Source organism: Dipodomys merriami, unplaced genomic scaffold (genome assembly GCF_024711535.1).
Source record: "Dipodomys merriami isolate MVZ:Mamm:240054 unplaced genomic scaffold, mDipMer1.0.p SCAF_718, whole genome shotgun sequence".
Classification (NCBI taxonomy): domain Eukaryota; kingdom Metazoa; phylum Chordata; class Mammalia; order Rodentia; family Heteromyidae; genus Dipodomys; species Dipodomys merriami.
Genome location: NW_027206311.1, coordinates 478,231 through 494,475, shown reverse-complemented (window position 1 = coordinate 494,475; position 16,245 = coordinate 478,231).

The window sequence follows — 16,245 nt, the reverse complement described above, 5'->3', positions numbered from 1 at the left end:
GGGATTAGTTAGTAGGGTGTGGGCTTGTTGATTAACTGGTGAGGTTAGTTATCAAAGGGGGAGTGTGGGGTAATAGAAAAGCAAAGCATGTTACAGAAGCCAGAAATAGCTTGGTTAGATACAAAACTCTGTTCCCCTACAAAGAGGCTCAGGGCCTGGTTGGTTGGGGAGGGGGTCTTTCAAAAGGGTCCGTGTTATATTAACCAGCAAAGCCCAGACTGGTGGCTTGGCTCAAGTGGTAGAGCACAAGTCCAGCAGGAGCTACCGAGGTCCTGAGTTGAAGCCCTGGCACCGGCGCAAAGGACAGAACACACAACCCACCCACAACACAACCACGGCAACAGCAAAGCTTTGCGTGCAGTGATATGGGCCCCTAAGGACCCCTACGTATGTGGCAACATCAGGTAGCAGCTAGCTCAGCCCCGTGAAGCCCTCGCCCCCACTTCCTTTGCCAGAGCCACCCTCACACCAGCTCCTGTCCCCACAGTTCCCAGCCCGCATGTCGGCTCTACCATACTCACAGGTTGGCACGGGACAGCCCCACAAATGGACAGTGCCATCTTTCCCGAAGGTCCGCGGAAGCGCTGCCAGGAAGCATGTGTTGGCCACTGGCTCCTCTTTTGCCCAGAACCTCCACGGATACCCGGCCTGGGAGGAATCCTGTTGTCTTCCCAAATCACTGTGACGTGCCTCCTGTCAGCTCCCTACGTCACTGGCTGGCAGCCCTTCTCTTTGCCTTTACTCACGTCTCTGTTTCTCATACCCTGTGATACAATGCAGGGCTGTACCAACACCACTGGCTTTATCCTGCAGGTGTGTCCAGAGGCTCCACGTGTGTCTTAGCTGGCACCCGGGCTCGGTCCCCTGGCTAGCGAGTGCCTTCCTTTGCTTGCCACAGTGGCCCAGGACCCAGGATGGATATCCCAGGCCTTGGATATGAAGCGTCCACCAGTAATGCAAAAGACATAGAGGCCTTTGAGAGCAAGGGGTCCCTGTTGGTTTCACCCGCAGGTCCTTTGGTTTCCTGGGTTTGGTTTGGTAAAGCAGCGTTTGCAGAGTAAAGGAGGATGAGCAACCAGATTGTTGTACCCTCGATTTCATGGCAGTGTGGCTCCCAACAAACAAGAGGCTGGAATCCCAAAACCTCTCTTCAGACATGAGATATAGCTGATGTTTGGCTGGTTGGCTGGCTGGCTGGGATGAATGGAAACATGGATGGCTGGCTGGCTGGCTGGCTGGCTGGGTGGATGGATGGATGGATGGATGGATGGATGGATGGATGGTTGGATGGATGGGTGGCTGGCTGCAAGCAAGGGAAAGCTTAGTATGTAGACAAGAATAACTTAAGGGGAGAGACGGGGGAGGGAGAGAGACAGAGACAGAGACAAATGGCACTGGCAGGACAGAGCAAGTGACGGGCAGATATATGGGTGTCTTTGTGGGTGGATGTTGGACCGGAGGAGGTGTGTAGCGCTTACAGGCTAAGCAGAGGGAACAAAGTCCCACAGAGTGTCCCATGTCAGGGCTGGAGCCGGGGTCGGGGCCTTGGGGAGAAGCAGAGGGAAAGGAAAGCTTTGGAAATCTAGGGGCAGCGCACCCCCTCCAGCCAGAGAGGTAAAGTGTGTCCCTGAAATGGCATGAGAAGCCCAGCTGGCCAGGCTAGGCCAGGCCCACAGAGAAGGGTGAGAACCCCCAACCAATCCCTGCCCAGGGGTCTGGAACCTGACAGGGGGAATGGAGGCCATCAATCCTAAAGCAAGAGCCTGGGCTGCGTGCGCGATGCAGCCCCCTGAGCCCTGTGGCTCTGGCTGCAGGGCAGGAGGTGTGGAGCGTGGACCAACCAAAAGGTCCGGAGCCAGGGATGAGGAGAAGTGGGGAGGGGGCAGCCGAACTAGTCCTCCAAAGCAGCCCTGTCGACACGACTCTGGAAGTCGTGTTCTTGTCTGTGGCGCCCTTGGAAGTGAGCGCCAATCAAGTGGAATTTGGCCCTTCCCATGCAGGGCTTGCATTCAGGAGCTGGCTGGCAGGTGTCTATTTGAGAAGCACCATGATGAGCGTTGGTTGGTTTTGTGCAAAAGTGTGTTGTGGCCCCGTGCACGGTCGGTGGAGGCAGGGCAGAGAAAGGAGGCAAAGGAGAGGCAGGAGTGTGGCAGCCAGGGTCTTTGTAGCCTTGGCCGGCGGGCCAGTCAGGAGGGTGAGGAAGGCAACTCCAGAGTCGGGAGGGAGGGGGTGGGGTGGGCTGGGGAGGGGTACAGGGATGGAAGGTGGAGGTCCCCGGGCCTGATGAGTTTGGGGGGGCCCCAGAGCCCAGGGGCTGGGCCAGGGCTGGGAAGAGCAGAGAATGGGTGAGCTAGGAGGCGGCTGCGGGCAGCAGGTAGGTGTCGGTGGCGGTGTGTGGCGTGAGGGGGCGGTGTGGCGCCGGGTGTGCGGGCAGCGCGGCGGGGTGGGCGGCCCGCTGTGCCGTCGGCCGCCAGGCCGGCAGTGCCCGCAAGGCCGCGGGCGGGTGGTGCGGCTGGAGGTGGTGCGGCTGGAGGCGGCTGTGGGTTTGCGTGTGAGCGGCGGGCGTGAGGGAGCGTGCGTGTGTGCGGGGTGGTGCGGCGTGGCGGGGGTGCGTGGCGGGGCGGGGCGGCGGTGGCGGCTGGGGCGTGGGAGGGGTGTTGGGTCGGGCGTGCGAGTGTCGGGTGAGCGGCTGGCGCCTCCTGGCGGCGAGGGTCGGGTGGGCGCGGCCAGCGGAGGGTGTGAGTGTGTGTTGGTGGTGGGGAGGGGGCAAGAGTGGTGTGAGGGTGGGATTGGAGCGCGCGCAGGCGCAGTGGGAGGCGCAGGCGGGGCGGCGAGCGAGCGCCGGGCGGGCAGAGTGCGCGTCAGCAGGCTCAAGGAGGCGTTTGTCGGCGGCGGCAGTCGCCGGCCGTGGTGGCGCACGCCGGTAATCAACGAGGAGGATGAGGCAGGAGGATCACGAGTTCGAGACCAGCCTGGGCTACACCTTTTCGCACCTCACCTCACGCTTGCCCTTTCCAACCCTTGCTTTTGCCGCTACCTACCCTCCTCTCCCACCTCCTGCACCACAAACACAAACACAAACACACAACACACAACACACAACACGCGCCACGCACACAAACACCCTCTCCTCTCTGCTCCACACACCGCCACACTACCCGCCAGCCTGCCTGCCTACTTCTCTTCATGCTACACACACACACACACACACACACACACACACACACCCCATCCCAATGATTTACTCCCTTTCTACTCACTTTCTTCACATGCCGGAGACTTTACCATTGCTTCATGAAAAACACAAGTCCACACCACCAGCTTGGACACTCACACAACAGTCTTTTGTCCCTGCAGTTTTCCTCACACACCTCTTCCTCCACTCCTCTTGCTTGACCTGTTGCTACTCTCAGTTATACAGACTCACTACCTTGCTGTCTGTCTGTCTGTCTGTCTGTCTGTGTCTGTCTGTCTGTCTGTCTTTCTGTATCTGTCTTCCACGCCACCTGCCTGCCTGCCTGCCTGCCTGCCTGCCTATGGGTCCATCTGATTGTTCCCTCAGTGCATTGTTTCCTTAGGAGTTTCGTTTTCCTTCTTTTAGAGACAGTGTCTCTCTGGTGGAGGGGGTGCCAGAGTCTCCCCCGTGTCCTCAAGAAGTACTTGAGGTACTTCTTTGCCCACTGTAGATCGCAGCACTGCTGTGTTGGGTTCCGAATGTCCCGGTGTCTCCTTCTGAAACCTTCTGAAGGCCCGTACGGCCGTCTGGTGCAACCCTAGGCTCATGCCACACGCCTAAGTTTCCCTGTTGTTCTGGCCGGCACTTGGCCTTGGCTGCTGTGTCCCCAGCAGGCATCCCGAGGGCTCATCCCACGGGTGACACTGCTTTTTGCCTTGTTGGCCTTGGCACGCTGCAAAACCCGACACCTTGCCTTACCACTGACACCTGACCCTGAGTCCCCTCCAAATTCCCGGCCTTCTTTCCTGATCTCCCCAACTCTCCTCCCACCCCCCTCGGTCCCCATGGCCGGTGACCATTTCACTTACCGTCTTGTCATCGAGGGACAACATCATGCTCCATTTGCCCTAAACATCTGGCTTAGCTACCTTGGCTCCTAGGATCAGGCGGCCCCCAGAAGCTCTGCAGGTGCCAAGACCTCTGGGACACCCATGTGCCCAGGTGCCCAGATCCCAGGCAAGAGATGGAAGTGAGGTACATTGCTTACAACTGCTTGTTTTGCCTCATCTGAAGCAGCTTTCTGGCTGTTGGTGACTGGCTGGTGCTCCAGGGTACCGCCCAGGACCTGGCTGCTTGCATTCAGCTGGGGTGCACCATGCCTCCCGGGGAAGGAGACAGGAGGCACTCAGCGCAAACCCTCACTGAACCCAAGGCTATGTGGTTTCTAGGTGCTAGCATCTGTCTGTCTGCCCATCTGTCCTTCTGTCCATCCACCCCTTCGTCTTTCCTTCAGTCTGTCTGTCCATCCGTCTCTGTCTGTCTTGTGTGTGCCTCTCAGGAGAGAGTATGCTCCCTAGAAGCGATCGCAGAATCTATTTGGGTTCACCGATGTGGATGTGTCCTCAGCACTTACCTACCCACACCTGGCCCATGCAAGAGGCTCAGCAAAATCTGCTGAGCTAATGAGTGAAGTTCCCTATGGAGCTTGGTGCTGCCATCTTCCAGGAGCATGAAGGCAGTACCCAGTCTGCACTGGGTCCCAAGGGTGACGTGGAGGATTCCCGGGTGCTAGATGTGCATGGGACTTCAGAGAAGGAGCCACACAGAGCAAGATGTGCCACGCCCCTAAGAACCTCACAGTTACAGCCTGGTCAATCTCTAGTAGCGACCTCATGGATATGGCTGGGGTGTGCGTGTGTGTGTGTGTGTGTGTGTGTGTGTGTGTGTGTGTGTGTGTGAAGGAGAGAGAGACAGAAAGACAGAGAGAGAGGACTGACACTCTCTCCTAGAAGTGATGCCTTACTGGGTTTGGAGGCATGGAGGCTTCACCCAATGCAGAGCAGGTGGTGGGGATGGGGGAGGGGTTGGAGCAAGGGTCAATGGTCCTGGAGGATCAGGGCTTGACTTGGGGAAAAATATCCAGCTGTGCAGCTTGTGTCTGCCAGGGGAAGGACTGAAGGAAGCTGGGCTCTGGAGCCAGAGCGCAGGTAGGTAGCCAGGGGCCCGTCTTGTGGGCAAGCAAGGGAGCTTGTCCTGCCCATTCTTTTCAGCCCATTCCCCACAGGAGAAGGAATCAGGAGCCGAGAGGAAGTGCCCTTCAGTGGAGGCTGGTCCCCTGGCTGTGTTGGGCCAGCGGCCAATAGCGAGACAAGAAACACATCAAGCAGCTCCCGTGCAAAGCACCACAACTAACAAACACAGAAAAGCACCACACTCGAGTGCAGAGGGTGTGGGACAGAGATATTTGCCCACCTGCTGTAACACCGCAGTATCGTTCCTGGCCCATGTCCACCCCAAATGGACCCACTTCCCCCTCATAGTTCTTTCCTTCTGGGTGGTAGAGTTTGCTCTGCGCTTGGGGGGGCATCATGCTCTCTAGGTAGGAAATGAATACGCTCAGGTCAGCGTGGCTGGGTGTTGTGTAGGTCGGGGCTGTGTGGACGGTCGAGTGAGTTTCAGGTCAGCAGACTACCTCTACAGCCTGGTGGAGCTACCTCATGGGAGAAGAGGCCTGAAGAGCCAAGGGGAGGTTTGGTGTCCCTATGGCGGTAACACTTCACCGAGGTGCTGGCATCGCTCCACCGGTCACCCTAGCTGCTCAGGAGGCTGAGACTCGAGCATTGTGGATGGAAGCCGGCAGCCCGCGAGCAGGAAATTTCAGGCTGAAAGGGTCCGTGTTATATTAACCAGCAAAGCCCAGACTGGTGGCTTGGCTCAAGTGGTAGAGCACAAGTCCAGCAGGAGCTACCGAGGTCCTGAGTTGAAGCCCTGGCACCGGCGCAAAGGACAGAACACACAACCCACCCACAACACAACCACGGCAACAGCAAAGCTTTGCGTGCAGTGATATGGGCCCCTAAGGACCCCTACGTATGTGGCAACATCAGGTAGCAGCTAGCTCAGCCCCGTGAAGCCCTCGCCCCCACTTCCTTTGCCAGAGCCACCCTCACACCAGCTCCTGTCCCCACAGTTCCCAGCCCGCATGTCGGCTCTACCATACTCACAGGTTGGCACGGGACAGCCCCACAAATGGACAGTGCCATCTTTCCCGAAGGTCCGCGGAAGCGCTGCCAGGAAGCATGTGTTGGCCACTGGCTCCTCTTTTGCCCAGAACCTCCACGGATACCCGGCCTGGGAGGAATCCTGTTGTCTTCCCAAATCACTGTGACGTGCCTCCTGTCAGCTCCCTACGTCACTGGCTGGCAGCCCTTCTCTTTGCCTTTACTCACGTCTCTGTTTCTCATACCCTGTGATACAATGCAGGGCTGTACCAACACCACTGGCTTTATCCTGCAGGTGTGTCCAGAGGCTCCACGTGTGTCTTAGCTGGCACCCGGGCTCGGTCCCCTGGCTAGCGAGTGCCTTCCTTTGCTTGCCACAGTGGCCCAGGACCCAGGATGGATATCCCAGGCCTTGGATATGAAGCGTCCACCAGTAATGCAAAAGACATAGAGGCCTTTGAGAGCAAGGGGTCCCTGTTGGTTTCACCCGCAGGTCCTTTGGTTTCCTGGGTTTGGTTTGGTAAAGCAGCGTTTGCAGAGTAAAGGAGGATGAGCAACCAGATTGTTGTACCCTCGATTTCATGGCAGTGTGGCTCCCAACAAACAAGAGGCTGGAATCCCAAAACCTCTCTTCAGACATGAGATATGGCTGATGTTTGGCTGGTTGGCTGGCTGGCTGGGATGAATGGAAACATGGATGGCTGGCTGGCTGGCTGGCTGGCTGGGTGGATGGATGGATGGATGGATGGATGGATGGATGGATGGATGGATGGATGGATGGTTGGATGGATGGGTGGCTGGCTGCAAGCAAGGGAAAGCTTAGTATGTAGACAAGAATAACTTAAGGGGAGAGACGGGGGAGGGAGAGAGACAGAGACAGAGACAAATGGCACTGGCAGGACAGAGCAAGTGACGGGCAGATATATGGGTGTCTTTGTGGGTGGATGTTGGACCGGAGGAGGTGTGTAGCGCTTACAGGCTAAGCAGAGGGAACAAAGTCCCACAGAGTGTCCCATGTCAGGGCTGGAGCCGGGGTCGGGGCCTTGGGGAGAAGCAGAGGGAAAGGAAAGCTTTGGAAATCTAGGGGCAGCGCACCCCCTCCAGCCAGAGAGGTAAAGTGTGTCCCTGAAATGGCATGAGAAGCCCAGCTGGCCAGGCTAGGCCAGGCCCACAGAGAAGGGTGAGAACCCCCAACCAATCCCTGCCCAGGGGTCTGGAACCTGACAGGGGGAATGGAGGCCATCAATCCTAAAGCAAGAGCCTGGGCTGCGTGCGCGATGCAGCCCCCTGAGCCCTGTGGCTCTGGCTGCAGGGCAGGAGGTGTGGAGCGTGGACCAACCAAAAGGTCCGGAGCCAGGGATGAGGAGAAGTGGGGAGGGGGCAGCCGAACTAGTCCTCCAAAGCAGCCCTGTCGACACGACTCTGGAAGTCGTGTTCTTGTCTGTGGCGCCCTTGGAAGTGAGCGCCAATCAAGTGGAATTTGGCCCTTCCCATGCAGGGCTTGCATTCAGGAGCTGGCTGGCAGGTGTCTATTTGAGAAGCACCATGATGAGCGTTGGTTGGTTTTGTGCAAAAGTGTGTTGTGGCCCCGTGCACGGTCGGTGGAGGCAGGGCAGAGAAAGGAGGCAAAGGAGAGGCAGGAGTGTGGCAGCCAGGGTCTTTGTAGCCTTGGCCGGCGGGCCAGTCAGGAGGGTGAGGAAGGCAACTCCAGAGTCGGGAGGGAGGGGGTGGGGTGGGCTGGGGAGGGGTACAGGGATGGAAGGTGGAGGTCCCCGGGCCTGATGAGTTTGGGGGGGCCCCAGAGCCCAGGGGCTGGGCCAGGGCTGGGAAGAGCAGAGAATGGGTGAGCTAGGAGGCGGCTGCGGGCAGCAGGTAGGTGTCGGTGGCGGTGTGTGGCGTGAGGGGGCGGTGTGGCGCCGGGTGTGCGGGCAGCGCGGCGGGGTGGGCGGCCCGCTGTGCCGTCGGCCGCCAGGCCGGCAGTGCCCGCAAGGCCGCGGGCGGGTGGTGCGGCTGGAGGTGGTGCGGCTGGAGGCGGCTGTGGGTTTGCGTGTGAGCGGCGGGCGTGAGGGAGCGTGCGTGTGTGCGGGGTGGTGCGGCGTGGCGGGGGTGCGTGGCGGGGCGGGGCGGCGGTGGCGGCTGGGGCGTGGGAGGGGTGTTGGGTCGGGCGTGCGAGTGTCGGGTGAGCGGCTGGCGCCTCCTGGCGGCGAGGGTCGGGTGGGCGCGGCCAGCGGAGGGTGTGAGTGTGTGTTGGTGGTGGGGAGGGGGCAAGAGTGGTGTGAGGGTGGGATTGGAGCGCGCGCAGGCGCAGTGGGAGGCGCAGGCGGGGCGGCGAGCGAGCGCCGGGCGGGCAGAGTGCGCGTCAGCAGGCTCAAGGAGGCGTTTGTCGGCGGCGGCAGTCGCCGGCCGTGGTGGCGCACGCCGGTAATCAACGAGGAGGATGAGGCAGGAGGATCACGAGTTCGAGACCAGCCTGGGCTACACCTTTTCGCACCTCACCTCACGCTTGCCCTTTCCAACCCTTGCTTTTGCCGCTACCTACCCTCCTCTCCCACCTCCTGCACCACAAACACAAACACAAACACACAACACACAACACACAACACGCGCCACGCACACAAACACCCTCTCCTCTCTGCTCCACACACCGCCACACTACCCGCCAGCCTGCCTGCCTACTTCTCTTCATGCTACACACACACACACACACACACACACACACACACACCCCATCCCAATGATTTACTCCCTTTCTACTCACTTTCTTCACATGCCGGAGACTTTACCATTGCTTCATGAAAAACACAAGTCCACACCACCAGCTTGGACACTCACACAACAGTCTTTTGTCCCTGCAGTTTTCCTCACACACCTCTTCCTCCACTCCTCTTGCTTGACCTGTTGCTACTCTCAGTTATACAGACTCACTACCTTGCTGTCTGTCTGTCTGTCTGTCTGTCTGTGTCTGTCTGTCTGTCTGTCTTTCTGTATCTGTCTTCCACGCCACCTGCCTGCCTGCCTGCCTGCCTGCCTGCCTATGGGTCCATCTGATTGTTCCCTCAGTGCATTGTTTCCTTAGGAGTTTCGTTTTCCTTCTTTTAGAGACAGTGTCTCTCTGGTGGAGGGGGTGCCAGAGTCTCCCCCGTGTCCTCAAGAAGTACTTGAGGTACTTCTTTGCCCACTGTAGATCGCAGCACTGCTGTGTTGGGTTCCGAATGTCCCGGTGTCTCCTTCTGAAACCTTCTGAAGGCCCGTACGGCCGTCTGGTGCAACCCTAGGCTCATGCCACACGCCTAAGTTTCCCTGTTGTTCTGGCCGGCACTTGGCCTTGGCTGCTGTGTCCCCAGCAGGCATCCCGAGGGCTCATCCCACGGGTGACACTGCTTTTTGCCTTGTTGGCCTTGGCACGCTGCAAAACCCGACACCTTGCCTTACCACTGACACCTGACCCTGAGTCCCCTCCAAATTCCCGGCCTTCTTTCCTGATCTCCCCAACTCTCCTCCCACCCCCCTCGGTCCCCATGGCCGGTGACCATTTCACTTACCGTCTTGTCATCGAGGGACAACATCATGCTCCATTTGCCCTAAACATCTGGCTTAGCTACCTTGGCTCCTAGGATCAGGCGGCCCCCAGAAGCTCTGCAGGTGCCAAGACCTCTGGGACACCCATGTGCCCAGGTGCCCAGATCCCAGGCAAGAGATGGAAGTGAGGTACATTGCTTACAACTGCTTGTTTTGCCTCATCTGAAGCAGCTTTCTGGCTGTTGGTGACTGGCTGGTGCTCCAGGGTACCGCCCAGGACCTGGCTGCTTGCATTCAGCTGGGGTGCACCATGCCTCCCGGGGAAGGAGACAGGAGGCACTCAGCGCAAACCCTCACTGAACCCAAGGCTATGTGGTTTCTAGGTGCTAGCATCTGTCTGTCTGACCATCTGTCCTTCTGTCCATCCACCCCTTCGTCTTTCCTTCAGTCTGTCTGTCCATCCGTCTCTGTCTGTCTTGTGTGTGCCTCTCAGGAGAGAGTATGCTCCCTAGAAGCGATCGCAGAATCTATTTGGGTTCACCGATGTGGATGTGTCCTCAGCACTTACCTACCCACACCTGGCCCATGCAAGAGGCTCAGCAAAATCTGCTGAGCTAATGAGTGAAGTTCCCTATGGAGCTTGGTGCTGCCATCTTCCAGGAGCATGAAGGCAGTACCCAGTCTGCACTGGGTCCCAAGGGTGACGTGGAGGATTCCCGGGTGCTAGATGTGCATGGGACTTCAGAGAAGGAGCCACACAGAGCAAGATGTGCCACGCCCCTAAGAACCTCACAGTTACAGCCTGGTCAATCTCTAGTAGCGACCTCATGGATATGGCTGGGGTGTGCGTGTGTGTGTGTGTGTGTGTGTGTGTGTGTGTGTGTGTGTGTGTGAAGGAGAGAGAGACAGAAAGACAGAGAGAGAGGACTGACACTCTCTCCTAGAAGTGATGCCTTACTGGGTTTGGAGGCATGGAGGCTTCACCCAATGCAGAGCAGGTGGTGGGGATGGGGGAGGGGTTGGAGCAAGGGTCAATGGTCCTGGAGGATCAGGGCTTGACTTGGGGAAAAATATCCAGCTGTGCAGCTTGTGTCTGCCAGGGGAAGGACTGAAGGAAGCTGGGCTCTGGAGCCAGAGCGCAGGTAGGTAGCCAGGGGCCCGTCTTGTGGGCAAGCAAGGGAGCTTGTCCTGCCCATTCTTTTCAGCCCATTCCCCACAGGAGAAGGAATCAGGAGCCGAGAGGAAGTGCCCTTCAGTGGAGGCTGGTCCCCTGGCTGTGTTGGGCCAGCGGCCAATAGCGAGACAAGAAACACATCAAGCAGCTCCCGTGCAAAGCACCACAACTAACAAACACAGAAAAGCACCACACTCGAGTGCAGAGGGTGTGGGACAGAGATATTTGCCCACCTGCTGTAACACCGCAGTATCGTTCCTGGCCCATGTCCACCCCAAATGGACCCACTTCCCCCTCATAGTTCTTTCCTTCTGGGTGGTAGAGTTTGCTCTGCGCTTGGGGGGGCATCATGCTCTCTAGGTAGGAAATGAATACGCTCAGGTCAGCGTGGCTGGGTGTTGTGTAGGTCGGGGCTGTGTGGACGGTCGAGTGAGTTTCAGGTCAGCAGACTACCTCTACAGCCTGGTGGAGCTACCTCATGGGAGAAGAGGCCTGAAGAGCCAAGGGGAGGTTTGGTGTCCCTATGGCGGTAACACTTCACCGAGGTGCTGGCATCGCTCCACCGGTCACCCTAGCTGCTCAGGAGGCTGAGACTCGAGCATTGTGGATGGAAGCCGGCAGCCCGCGAGCAGGAAATTTCAGGCTGAAAGGGTCCGTGTTATATTAACCAGCAAAGCCCAGACTGGTGGCTTGGCTCAAGTGGTAGAGCACAAGTCCAGCAGGAGCTACCGAGGTCCTGAGTTGAAGCCCTGGCACCGGCGCAAAGGACAGAACACACAACCCACCCACAACACAACCACGGCAACAGCAAAGCTTTGCGTGCAGTGATATGGGCCCCTAAGGACCCCTACGTATGTGGCAACATCAGGTAGCAGCTAGCTCAGCCCCGTGAAGCCCTCGCCCCCACTTCCTTTGCCAGAGCCACCCTCACACCAGCTCCTGTCCCCACAGTTCCCAGCCCGCATGTCGGCTCTACCATACTCACAGGTTGGCACGGGACAGCCCCACAAATGGACAGTGCCATCTTTCCCGAAGGTCCGCGGAAGCGCTGCCAGGAAGCATGTGTTGGCCACTGGCTCCTCTTTTGCCCAGAACCTCCACGGATACCCGGCCTGGGAGGAATCCTGTTGTCTTCCCAAATCACTGTGACGTGCCTCCTGTCAGCTCCCTACGTCACTGGCTGGCAGCCCTTCTCTTTGCCTTTACTCACGTCTCTGTTTCTCATACCCTGTGATACAATGCAGGGCTGTACCAACACCACTGGCTTTATCCTGCAGGTGTGTCCAGAGGCTCCACGTGTGTCTTAGCTGGCACCCGGGCTCGGTCCCCTGGCTAGCGAGTGCCTTCCTTTGCTTGCCACAGTGGCCCAGGACCCAGGATGGATATCCCAGGCCTTGGATATGAAGCGTCCACCAGTAATGCAAAAGACATAGAGGCCTTTGAGAGCAAGGGGTCCCTGTTGGTTTCACCCGCAGGTCCTTTGGTTTCCTGGGTTTGGTTTGGTAAAGCAGCGTTTGCAGAGTAAAGGAGGATGAGCAACCAGATTGTTGTACCCTCGATTTCATGGCAGTGTGGCTCCCAACAAACAAGAGGCTGGAATCCCAAAACCTCTCTTCAGACATGAGATATGGCTGATGTTTGGCTGGTTGGCTGGCTGGCTGGGATGAATGGAAACATGGATGGCTGGCTGGCTGGCTGGCTGGCTGGGTGGATGGATGGATGGATGGATGGATGGATGGATGGATGGATGGATGGATGGATGGATGGTTGGATGGATGGGTGGCTGGCTGCAAGCAAGGGAAAGCTTAGTATGTAGACAAGAATAACTTAAGGGGAGAGACGGGGGAGGGAGAGAGACAGAGACAGAGACAAATGGCACTGGCAGGACAGAGCAAGTGACGGGCAGATATATGGGTGTCTTTGTGGGTGGATGTTGGACCGGAGGAGGTGTGTAGCGCTTACAGGCTAAGCAGAGGGAACAAAGTCCCACAGAGTGTCCCATGTCAGGGCTGGAGCCGGGGTCGGGGCCTTGGGGAGAAGCAGAGGGAAAGGAAAGCTTTGGAAATCTAGGGGCAGCGCACCCCCTCCAGCCAGAGAGGTAAAGTGTGTCCCTGAAATGGCATGAGAAGCCCAGCTGGCCAGGCTAGGCCAGGCCCACAGAGAAGGGTGAGAACCCCCAACCAATCCCTGCCCAGGGGTCTGGAACCTGACAGGGGGAATGGAGGCCATCAATCCTAAAGCAAGAGCCTGGGCTGCGTGCGCGATGCAGCCCCCTGAGCCCTGTGGCTCTGGCTGCAGGGCAGGAGGTGTGGAGCGTGGACCAACCAAAAGGTCCGGAGCCAGGGATGAGGAGAAGTGGGGAGGGGGCAGCCGAACTAGTCCTCCAAAGCAGCCCTGTCGACACGACTCTGGAAGTCGTGTTCTTGTCTGTGGCGCCCTTGGAAGTGAGCGCCAATCAAGTGGAATTTGGCCCTTCCCATGCAGGGCTTGCATTCAGGAGCTGGCTGGCAGGTGTCTATTTGAGAAGCACCATGATGAGCGTTGGTTGGTTTTGTGCAAAAGTGTGTTGTGGCCCCGTGCACGGTCGGTGGAGGCAGGGCAGAGAAAGGAGGCAAAGGAGAGGCAGGAGTGTGGCAGCCAGGGTCTTTGTAGCCTTGGCCGGCGGGCCAGTCAGGAGGGTGAGGAAGGCAACTCCAGAGTCGGGAGGGAGGGGGTGGGGTGGGCTGGGGAGGGGTACAGGGATGGAAGGTGGAGGTCCCCGGGCCTGATGAGTTTGGGGGGGCCCCAGAGCCCAGGGGCTGGGCCAGGGCTGGGAAGAGCAGAGAATGGGTGAGCTAGGAGGCGGCTGCGGGCAGCAGGTAGGTGTCGGTGGCGGTGTGTGGCGTGAGGGGGCGGTGTGGCGCCGGGTGTGCGGGCAGCGCGGCGGGGTGGGCGGCCCGCTGTGCCGTCGGCCGCCAGGCCGGCAGTGCCCGCAAGGCCGCGGGCGGGTGGTGCGGCTGGAGGTGGTGCGGCTGGAGGCGGCTGTGGGTTTGCGTGTGAGCGGCGGGCGTGAGGGAGCGTGCGTGTGTGCGGGGTGGTGCGGCGTGGCGGGGGTGCGTGGCGGGGCGGGGCGGCGGTGGCGGCTGGGGCGTGGGAGGGGTGTTGGGTCGGGCGTGCGAGTGTCGGGTGAGCGGCTGGCGCCTCCTGGCGGCGAGGGTCGGGTGGGCGCGGCCAGCGGAGGGTGTGAGTGTGTGTTGGTGGTGGGGAGGGGGCAAGAGTGGTGTGAGGGTGGGATTGGAGCGCGCGCAGGCGCAGTGGGAGGCGCAGGCGGGGCGGCGAGCGAGCGCCGGGCGGGCGGAGTGCGCGTCAGCAGGCTCAAGGAGGCGTTTGTCGGCGGCGGCAGTCGCCGGCCGTGGTGGCGCACGCCGGTAATCAACGAGGAGGATGAGGCAGGAGGATCACGAGTTCGAGACCAGCCTGGGCTACACCTTTTCGCACCTCACCTCACGCTTGCCCTTTCCAACCCTTGCTTTTGCCGCTACCTACCCTCCTCTCCCACCTCCTGCACCACAAACACAAACACAAACACACAACACACAACACACAACACGCGCCACGCACACAAACACCCTCTCCTCTCTGCTCCACACACCGCCACACTCCCCGCCAGCCTGCCTGCCTACTTCTCTTCATGCTACACACACACACACACACACACACACACACACACACACACCCCATCCCAATGATTTACTCCCTTTCTACTCACTTTCTTCACATGCCGGAGACTTTACCATTGCTTCATGAAAAACACAAGTCCACACCACCAGCTTGGACACTCACACAACAGTCTTTTGTCCCTGCAGTTTTCCTCACACACCTCTTCCTCCACTCCTCTTGCTTGACCTGTTGCTACTCTCAGTTATACAGACTCACTACCTTGCTGTCTGTCTGTCTGTCTGTCTGTCTGTGTCTGTCTGTCTGTCTGTCTTTCTGTATCTGTCTTCCACGCCACCTGCCTGCCTGCCTGCCTGCCTGCCTGCCTGCCTATGGGTCCATCTGATTGTTCCCTCAGTGCATTGTTTCCTTAGGAGTTTCGTTTTCCTTCTTTTAGAGACAGTGTCTCTCTGGTGGAGGGGGTGCCAGAGTCTCCCCCGTGTCCTCAAGAAGTACTTGAGGTACTTCTTTGCCCACTGTAGATCGCAGCACTGCTGTGTTGGGTTCCGAATGTCCCGGTGTCTCCTTCTGAAACCTTCTGAAGGCCCGTACGGCCGTCTGGTGCAACCCTAGGCTCATGCCACACGCCTAAGTTTCCCTGTTGTTCTGGCCGGCACTTGGCCTTGGCTGCTGTGTCCCCAGCAGGCATCCCGAGGGCTCATCCCACGGGTGACACTGCTTTTTGCCTTGTTGGCCTTGGCACGCTGCAAAACCCGACACCTTGCCTTACCACTGACACCTGACCCTGAGTCCCCTCCAAATTCCCGGCCTTCTTTCCTGATCTCCCCAACTCTCCTCCCACCCCCCTCGGTCCCCATGGCCGGTGACCATTTCACTTACCGTCTTGTCATCGAGGGACAACATCATGCTCCATTTGCCCTAAACATCTGGCTTAGCTACCTTGGCTCCTAGGATCAGGCGGCCCCCAGAAGCTCTGCAGGTGCCAAGACCTCTGGGACACCCATGTGCCCAGGTGCCCAGATCCCAGGCAAGAGATGGAAGTGAGGTACATTGCTTACAACTGCTTGTTTTGCCTCATCTGAAGCAGCTTTCTGGCTGTTGGTGACTGGCTGGTGCTCCAGGGTACCGCCCAGGACCTGGCTGCTTGCATTCAGCTGGGGTGCACCATGCCTCCCGGGGAAGGAGACAGGAGGCACTCAGCGCAAACCCTCACTGAACCCAAGGCTATGTGGTTTCTAGGTGCTAGCATCTGTCTGTCTGACCATCTGTCCTTCTGTCCATCCACCCCTTCGTCTTTCCTTCAGTCTGTCTGTCCATCCGTCTCTGTCTGTCTTGTGTGTGCCTCTCAGGAGAGAGTATGCTCCCTAGAAGCGATCGCAGAATCTATTTGGGTTCACCGATGTGGATGTGTCCTCAGCACTTACCTACCCACACCTGGCCCATGCAAGAGGCTCAGCAAAATCTGCTGAGCTAATGAGTGAAGTTCCCTATGGAGCTTGGTGCTGCCATCTTCCAGGAGCATGAAGGCAGTACCCAGTCTGCACTGGGTCCCAAGGGTGACGTGGAGGATTCCCGGGTGCTAGATGTGCATGGGACTTCAGAGAAGGAGCCACACAGAGCAAGATGTGCCACGCCCCTAAGAACCTCACAGTTACAGCCTGGTCAATCTCTAGTAGCGACCTCATGGACATGGCTGGGGTGTGCGTGTGTGTGTGTGT